Below are 9,997 nucleotides of genomic sequence, written 5' to 3' on the forward strand. Positions count from 1 at the left end.
TCGTTTTGATTTGTTTCATCAGCATTTTGTAGATTTCCGCATACAAACACTATACTTGTTTTTTTTTATATTTATACCTAAGTATTTTCTTTTCAAGTGTTTGTAAATATTATCATATTTTTAAACTTTGGTTTACTGCATATTCATTGTTAGTATATAAAAATGAAATAGACTTTGGTGCATGATCCTGTGTCTTGTGACCTTCTTAAAACATTTATTAATTTCAGGATACTTCTTTTCCCTTTTAGGTTCATTGGGATTTTATACACAGACTACCATATCATCTGCAAATGAGAATTTGTTTATTTTTTCTTTCCAATATATATGCCTTTATTTCTCCTTTTCTGCTTGTGGTGATTAGAACTTCCAGTTCTATGCTGAATATCAGTGATTAGAGAAAATATCTTTGCCTCTTTGATAATAGAGGAAAAAAACATTTAGTTGTTCACCATTAATTATGATATCACCATTAGGTTTCTGTAAATGTTCTTTTAAAGTTGAGGAAGCTCCTCTCTATTCCTATTTTCCTTGGAGTTTTTATCATGAATCATGTTGAATTTTTTCAAACAGCCTTTCTGCATCAATTCATATGATTCTAGAATTTTAATTCATTACCTTATTAATATTGTGGTTTACATTAACTGATTTTCAAATATTGAATGATTATTCCATCTCTGGAATAAGCTTCACTTGGTGTTGGTACATAATTATTTCTATATACTGCTGAATTCTGTTTAGCAATTTTTTATTAAGATTTTTACATCTATATTATTGAAATACGATAGTCTATAGTTCTTTATTTTTTTTTTAATCCTGCCTTTTTCTGGTTTGGGTGTCAGGTAAATGAGATGGGGAGTATTCCCTCCACTTCTATCTTCTGGTAGAAATTGTGTAGGCTTGGTGTTAATTCTTTATTAAATATGTAGTTAAATTCTCTAGTAAAATCATTTGGGCCTTGAGATTTCTTTTTTGTGATATTTTTTTATTCCAAAGTCTAACTTATCTGACATTAATATAGTCACTCTTGCTTTTCTTTGATTGCCTGCATGGTATGTCTTTTTCCATCTTTTTACTTAAAACCTATGTATATAATTATATTTGAATTGAGCTTCTTGTGAACAATTAAGTAATTTTTTTCTTTCTTTCCCTTTCTTTCTTTCCTTCTTTCTTTGTTTTTTTTTTTTTTTTTTCTTTTTTACTCTGACAATCTGTGTCTTTTTGTTTTGTTTTGTTTTTGTTTTTTGTTTTTTTTGTGGTACATGGGCCTCTCACTGTTTCCCGTTGCAGAGCACAGGCTCCGGACGCGCAGGCTCAGTGGCCATGGCTCACGGGTCCAGCCGCTCCGCGGCATGTGGGATCATCCCGGACCGGGGCACGAACCCGTGTCCCCCGCATCGGCAGGCGGACTCTCAACCACTGCACCACCAAGGAAGCCCCAATCTCTGTCTTTTAATTGGTGTGTTTTGACTATTTACATACAATGTAATTATTAGTATGGTAGGGAATGAGTCTGTCATTTAATTTTTGTTGTTTTCTCCTTATTCTCTCTTTCTCCCTCTCCTGTTTCTGTCCTTGCTGGGGATTATTGGAAATTTTAATAATTTCATATTGATTTATTGATAATGTTTCAGAGTGATATATTTTACAGAATTTTTTAGTGGTTGCTTTAGTATTTATTATACATACATAATCTATAGCATTCTATTCATTCTATTGATGGTAAAGATTTTACCCATTCATGTGGAATACAGAAATCTTATCTCTCTTTCTCCTCTTTTTATGATATAATTTGTATACACATTTTCTCTCTGTATGTGGAGAACCACATTAAACAATATTAAAATGTTTGCTTCAATAATCAACCATAATTTACAAAACACAAGAATAGAAGTAAACTCTATTTATTAAGAACTGCGCTCTTTCCCTTATCTTTTCTTCCTTTCTGTGTCCAAGGTTCTTTCTTTTGTCATTTACTTTTTTTTGGGAATGTACTTTAGCTGTCCTTTTAGGATATATCTATCAACAAATTCTCTCAAGTTTTCATTCACCTGAAAATGTATTGATTTGCCCTTTCTTACTCAAGAATATTTTCACTCAATATCAAATTCTGGGTTGGCAGTTATTTCAGCACTTAAGATATGCACCATTTTATTCCAGTCTACATAGTTTCTGTTGAAATATCTGTCATTCAAATTGTTTTTCTCTTACAGGTAATATTGGTTCTTTTGGACTGCTTTCAAGATTTTATCTTTGTTTCTAATTTTCACAGATTGAACTCTTATGTGTCTTGACATGATTTTTTTAAGGTATCTAACTTGGGGTTCATTTAGCTTCCTGTATCTATAGTTTTATGTCTTTGCTAAATTGGGCAAATTTTCACTATTAAATGTTTGATTTTTTTTTTTTGATTATACTTCTCCCTCTGAGACTCCAATGACATAAATGTTAAATCTGTTATAGTGTATTTCAAAACATCTCTGAAGCTCCTCAATTTTTCTCAGTCTACTTCTCCCTTTTGTTAAGGTTGTTTAATTTCTATTGTTCTGTCTTCAATTTCACTAATATTTTCTTCTGTCCTCCACATTCCACTGTTCAGGCATTCATGGAGTTTTGTGTTTTTGTTTTGTTTTGGTTTTGGTTTTTGTATTCCTTAATTCTAAACTCTCTGTGTCTTCTTTGTATCTCCTATTGATTTGCTGAAGCTTTTAATTCTTTAGCATTTGTTTTAAATATGCCTGTAATTGCTCACTGAAACATTTTTATAATGTTGCTTTAAATCCTTGTTAGATAAGTCTAACATCTGTGTCACCTTGGTGTTATTTTCTGTTGATTGTCTTTTCTCATTCAAGTTGAGAACTACATTGTTCTTTGTATGATGAATGACTTTTAACTAAAATCTAGGCATTTGTGGTATTATGTTAAGAAACTCTGGATCTTAATTAAATTTTGTCCATTAGCTGCACATTCAGACACTGTTGTTGCAGAAGGAGGTGCTGCCCAGTTGTTGCCATACGGGAGAAAAATTCCAGGTTCTCCCCCTTGACTTTCATTGACATTGGGAGAGGGAAGAAATCCTTGTTACTGCTTGATGAGAGTGGGATTTAGGCTCCCTGCTAAGCCTCTGCTAATAACTCCCTGACTAGGATGGGAAAGGGCACCTTGTTTTTGCTCCTCACTTTGCTTCCCCCAACATTGAAAGGAGAGTGTGTTCCTACCACTAAGCAGCTGTGAAACTCCTGACATTTCACTAGGCTTTGCCTGAAGTAACCCCAGTGGAGTGAGGGACATCTTATTACCACTAGGTAGGGGTTGAATCTAAGATCCCCACATGGTCTCCACTGGCATGTCAGGGTGGGGGTTCTTGTTAAGCTGAGTTTGGAATGAAGTCTTCTCTCCGCACTCACCTTTATTTGTTGCTTCCCCATTGCTGGAGTACTGAGGTACCTCTATACAGCCTGATGAGTGCAGAAATCTAGAGTCTCTACCCAACTTTTGTTTGGCAGCTTTCTGATTTCCTGGATTTTCCAATATCCTGAGTGGGGACTCACCATTATGTCATTCCTACAACAAGTTTCCAACAGGTTTTTCACCTTCTCTCTATATTTAACAGGTTTTTCGCCTTCTATCCATTTTTAAGAATCTCCTTATGTTTGTTTCATTTATAATATTCAGGGTTTTTAGCTCTATTTCATGAAAGTAAGAGGGATATTTTCTTATTCCTATGTCCTAAAGTGGACATATTTGTCCACTTTATTTTTCCATAACTAGGATTTATAAGAATGTTTTTGTGGAAAATATTTTTACTCATGAGAACTATGACTTTTTACTGAGAGTAGAAATAATATTTTTACCTCAACAATATGACTTATACACTTATTAGTGTGCAAGGAGGCTGGAAGCAAGATTTGAATATGAGTCAAAAAAGGAAAGTTCTAAATAACTGAGAGGTAAAAAAGTAAAAACAAAAAAAAAAAAAACAAAAATGATACTTAAGAAAATATTGAGTGTCAATTTGGTATAACTAAAAATATATAATTGGTTCAATAGAAAAAGGAAAAAATCACAGTTGGGCATCAGATTAAAATTTTAGGATCACAACCAAAAATCAGTACAATAAACTTAGTTAAAAATAAATAAAAGGTAATTGTCCTTTGTAATTTTTGATTACTAGTACGTGTTTTATGGATGTCAATAATCTGTCCTACCAATCCCACCCATTTTCCTCCTAGACACAAACTATTCATGGGTAATTTGCTTATATCTATTCTCTATTCAGAGATTCTTTTCTAACAGCCTATGCAATGTAGGAAGTAAAATGAATTATTCCATTTCTTGGGCACAGTTCTAAAGAAAGAGAGATAAGATATGATTCAAACTGGTTGTCTTTTTTGACACTTTGGGATTATAATTTAAAAAAAAATACTGCACAGTCTTTTGAACTTTTGATCTGAGAGGCTGTGTAAAGCAGAGATAACTGAAGCAAAGCACACCTCAAATCCAAATAGTGAATCAGTCTCTCTGAATAAAGTTCAAGACTTGTGTGGCCCTGGAACCATTGGGAAAATAATATGGCTCCTGACTTACCAGCTTCTACAGCAAATCTTTAGAAGCCACACTTTAATTTTTGCCTGTGGGTTTTATAACATATCTCTCTTTGTTTATGTAAATTAGGTTTTAAAAATATTAATGAGACTCTCTCATTTAGGTAAATGTTATTCTCTAAGTTCTCAAAATTTAATACAGAACATGTTTTTTTCACATATTATCACTTGACTTTTATTCTAAGATTTAAACTGTAATTGATAAGCTTTACTTTGAAAACTTATACATTAAAAAAGAGTAGAGCATAAAGAAAGGAGAGAGATAAGGAGGGTGGGAGGGAGATGCAAGAAGGAGGGGATATGGGGATATATGTATATGTATAGCTGATTCACTTTGTTATACAGCAGCAACTAACACAACAATCTAAAGCAATTATACTCCAGTAGAGATGATAAAAACAAAACAAAACAGAACAAAAACTATAGTCCATGATTGCAAGCAAAAAAAAAAAAAAGAAAAAAGAAATAAAAAGGAACAGGAGAAATCCAAGTCTTGTTTTGAAATTTATCAGCATATAAAGTGACCCATTTAAAAAAACACTGTATATATTGTGAGTGATAAAATACACAGTGGAGAGCACTTTCCAGAAAAATCTAATCAACTCAGAAAAAAGTAAAGTACAATAAGGCAGGATAAATAATAATTTGTACATAAATATCTGTTCAGTACAGAGTGAGATATTATAAGTCAAATTAATTAAGAATGATTACCAAATACAATGAATGTAATAAATAATTTGGGAGATAAGAGTTGGAGAACTACATTAGTCTCAGAGCACTTCATGGATCATTAAGTCAGGCTGGGGGGAAAATGGAGGAAAAAATTTACACTCATTTTCAAGTGAGAGTATTAAAATTAATATTTCTAAGTTTGAAATACCAAAAGTATAGATATACAATAACTATAAAGAATTAGAGGATTATGGAATCTAGAAAGGAGAACTGTCACCCAGGGAACTCATTTTAACAAGGGAAAATTTCTATTTTTGAAAAATAAATAGATAATGCCATTAGTCATGTAGTAAGGCATACTAGTAGAAGAAAAGTCTGGTTCTGAGTAGGTCATCAGAGGACACTAGTCACTAATATAGTGCAGTTGTATAATGATACAATTGTAAAACTACAGTACTGATCAAGAATTCTTGCTCAGTGTTATATAACTGATGCAGTGTGAGCTCATAATTGTTACTGTATTTCCACTTGCTGGTCTTTTGGTTTGACTCTCATCCCATGCCCACACTTTTGTTGTACTCTTTTGGACACAGGGAGAATTTTTGCTTAGAAAAGGAAAGTAACTAGCTCTTATGGAAACATGCCACAATTTTGATTGCCTTACTGTTGTATTCTTTCTTATGAAAAGCAGAAAAAAAGCACTTCATTCTACAAAAATATTTGGAATGGTGTTTTGTTTTATTATGGCATCATTCTATACTTATAAAAAGATGAAACAGTCATCACTATGGAAGAAAAAATAGGGTGTAGTTATTCCATTTATTTATCAAATTGCACCAATCCAAATATGGTTATTTTTTCTAATCACCATTTTTTTATTGATAAAGACTTGTATCTGAAAAATGTGAAATAAAATTTTGCATTCATCATTCTGCAAAATGGATGTTTCTACTCATTAAGCCCTTATGCCTATATTTTGGATGCATTAGACCAGGATTTTAAAAATTGTCCAAAAATATTTCAAAATGAGGAGATAAATGGCTTGACAAAAATATTTATATTAACTGTTCATGATTCCACATTTATGTAGATGTACTCCCCTTAAAAAAGAGAAAACTGATGTAAAATTATTCCCTTGAAGTTGACATTTCAGAGCTAGGATCTAGAATTATAATTCTTAAGCTAGAATACTCTAACATAGGAGAATGAATCTAATGTTGTTATTGGAATAAACTGATTTATCCATCTTGTAAGGGGTAAAAGTAAAACTGAAAACGTTATAAAATTCTATATTGTGATATATTGGACTCTAGAAAAGAGAATTGAATTTCCAAAAAAGAAGACAAAAATTAGTACTTTTTGGAAAGATTTTATATCCATCATGCTAACTCCATATGACCTCATCAGACATCATCATGCTGGACAATATGCAGTTGAAATAATATCATTCTTTAAACGTACCTTGCTTTTAAATTCTTTTGAAAATCAAAATGTTTACAGATACTCTATGAATTATTACATGTTACTATTTTATAAAATTCAAACCAAGACACTTTCACAGAAAATATAGAAATAAAAATTGAGTGCAGACTCAAATGAACTCAGAAAGTTAATAAAAGAGCTGTTTACTATAAGGTCACTACTATACCAATATCTTAATTTCTATAAACTTCTATTTACATTGTCTCAGATACAGGCAAAAAAAGTTGAGTTTTGTAACACATCAACTCTCACTTGATGATGGATGGTAGCAAGGAAAATATATCTGTAATCTTGAGGAGAGAAAGAGAAAGTCTTCAGAAACATCAAAAATTCTTTAAGAGTGGCAAAGGATAAATCGTTACTGGAGAGTTTTAATAATAAAGTATTTTGTAATAAAAGGTCTATGTATTTAGTTTGGCTAACAATGTGAAAGTCATTCTAGATTTCTTCTTTTCTCTTACCCCATCATGTACCATGCTCTTGTTCCATGTAATTTTTACTCACTATAAAAAACCCTTTCCAATGCTGATTCATCATCTCTCACTTGAGCTACAGTGATAACTCCCCAACTACTATCCTTGATTTTAATTTCTCTCCTCCAGCACTCTCACTTCATTTCCACCTTCAATCCACTGTCGACAACCTCCAAGTATTTTTCCAAAGTATATCTTCAGCCACCTAGTTTTATCTCCAATGAATTTCAAAGACACTCAACAACCTGTAAAAGCCTGAACACATAGATGCTGTAATGAAAAACTTGAATTGACAAAATACTATTGAAAAGAAAAGAAAATGTATACAACTAATGCATCAGAGTCTCAGAGAAATTGGTAAAATTTAGAGCAAAGGTGTAATCCTATGATAAATTTAGGAGATACTGTGATGTAAATACATTTGAATATACTTTAACATACATTAATGAACACTTTACTTAAGTACATAGAATACAGGGATTAATAAGGATCCTTTTTTCCCTGAATTGTTTCACATTTAGCAGGGAGACAAAATTCACTTTGATAGGCATTATATAATCAGGAGAATATGAGGTCAGAAAATGCACAGAAGAATGACAGCTCAATTCAACATAGGGCAGTCAATAAAACTATTGCCCTTTACAGGTATGAGCTTATGAAGTGACATTTTGGATTCAACCTCAAAGATGAAAATTATGTCTGGGTGTTGCATCAAAAGACCACATTCAGCTGTTACAGAAAGGCATGCTCTACCTGTTTATTTCAAGATTCTTAACATTTAAAAGGTAATCATGGTTTCTAAATTATTTAAACTTTCTTTAAAAATATATATTTTAAATAATATATATGTAAATTATATACAATGCATGACTACACAAGTATATATTATGTAAACATTTATAAAATATACAATTATCCAAATATAATTTTTGAATGATTATAACATATCTCACATTTTAATTCTTCTAACCCATCAACTTCTCTAAAGCAACTTTTCACTTCTCTATCAAGCCAGTAATAGTGGTACATCAATGAATTGAGATAACAGGAAGCTATTAAACAGAATCTTTTGATAGGCAGGGTAATAAAGAAAAGAGCATGGTTTTTTGAATCTTTGGAGGCAGAGATACTTGTAACTGAGCCTAATTCTGATGATCATTATACAAATACATTCTTCTAGTTTTTATCGTCTCAATTTTGTGCTTTCATTGATTTTTGAAATGCAAGACTAATATTTACCAAATGGGTGCTTTTGATTTAAATGAACTTGCACAAATAAAATGCGACACCAAGCTTTTTCACAGAGTTGCAACACTAAACATGTATTAGCCATCCCCCACCCCCTACCATTCCTAAGAATATTTGTTTAAGAAAACTGAAGACTCTTTTTTAATAATTTGAAGAATTCTGGACACCAATGTTGATAGTATAGTTTGGATTTCATTCAAATGTAACAAATCAGTGTATGCCATATATTTAGGTATGCTATTTCCTCCATTACATACTTAGCATTATCATTATTTCATAGCATTTTTTCTCAGATGTGTTTGTGTTGTTCTTGGGATACAGGGAGTATGGTGGTTAACTAAAAGTTTCTTGAGTCAAACAGCCTATCTTGGCTCCTGGCTCTACCTCCTGGTATTGGAAAAGTAACTTAACCTCTTTGCTCTGAAGTTTTCTCAAGTGTCAGAGAGATATAGAATGTTCCAACCTACTTCAGTAGGTTGCTGCAATGATTAAATATGATGGTATATATAAAGGGCTTACCACAATATCTGGCATAAATAAAGGGCTCAATAAATATCACCTGCTCCTGCTCTTGTTGTTTCTATTGCTGTTGTTTCACAGGATCATTCTCCTCCATTGAGCCACATCAAGATATCCCGACATGATTATCTACCCCAACCCCTCTCACTTTGACCAGGAAAAAAACCTGGTGTGTGTTGATCTAGGTGCACACCATTGGAGATATATATATATATATGTTTGGATTCAGTGGAGATTGTAAGGAGAGCTATGCCAGTGCCACACGTGCCTCAAAGCCACTCTTTGCAGAGCTGAACTGTAAGGCTGAACTCTGCGGAAGAAGGGTTCTCTCCCACAGGAAAAAGAGAGTAGTGAGTAAGTACCCAACTACCCACGTTGTACAAGGACCTAGCTGGAGAAACCCATTTCTCTCCATCATCATCCAGAGTACTGAGACAGAACCTCCATGTCTTGGGGGAAGGAAGAGATAGGAAAAGAGGCAGATAAGAATATCAAAGGGCATTAAAGGCAGAAAGCTTCTGCTGCCTACATCCAGGACTTCAGCAGGAAGTCTGGTCATTCTGGGAGTACCCCAGCCAAGGTTCCACCCACTAAGTACTTGGGCACCCTCAACCCTGAGTGCAAAACCCACACCTGCCCCCACTCTGCAGTGGTTCCTTGTGTGCACTCCCAAGTGCAGCAGAGAGATCAAGTCTGATAAATGGAATGGTAGCAGACAAACAGACCACAATCTGTGGACTGAAAGTAGAACAAGCAGAAGAGTGGTATGAGGAGTGGAGGAATTAGGGAGATATTGTTTAAGAGTAAAGGTATGGGGCTTCCCTGGTGGCGCAGTGGTTGAGAGTCCACCTGCCGATGCAGGGGACACGGGTTCGTGCCCCAGTCCGGCAGGATCCCACATGCCATGGAGCTGCTGGGCCCGTGAGCCTGTGCTCCGCAACGGGAGAGGCCACGGCAGTGAGAGGGCCGCATATCGCAAAAAAAAAAAAAAAAAAAAAAAAA

This window comes from Monodon monoceros, unplaced genomic scaffold (genome assembly GCF_005190385.1).
Source record: "Monodon monoceros isolate NGI ecotype Baffin Bay Population unplaced genomic scaffold, NGI_Narwhal_1 Super_Scaffold_19, whole genome shotgun sequence".
Taxonomy (NCBI): domain Eukaryota; kingdom Metazoa; phylum Chordata; class Mammalia; order Artiodactyla; family Monodontidae; genus Monodon; species Monodon monoceros.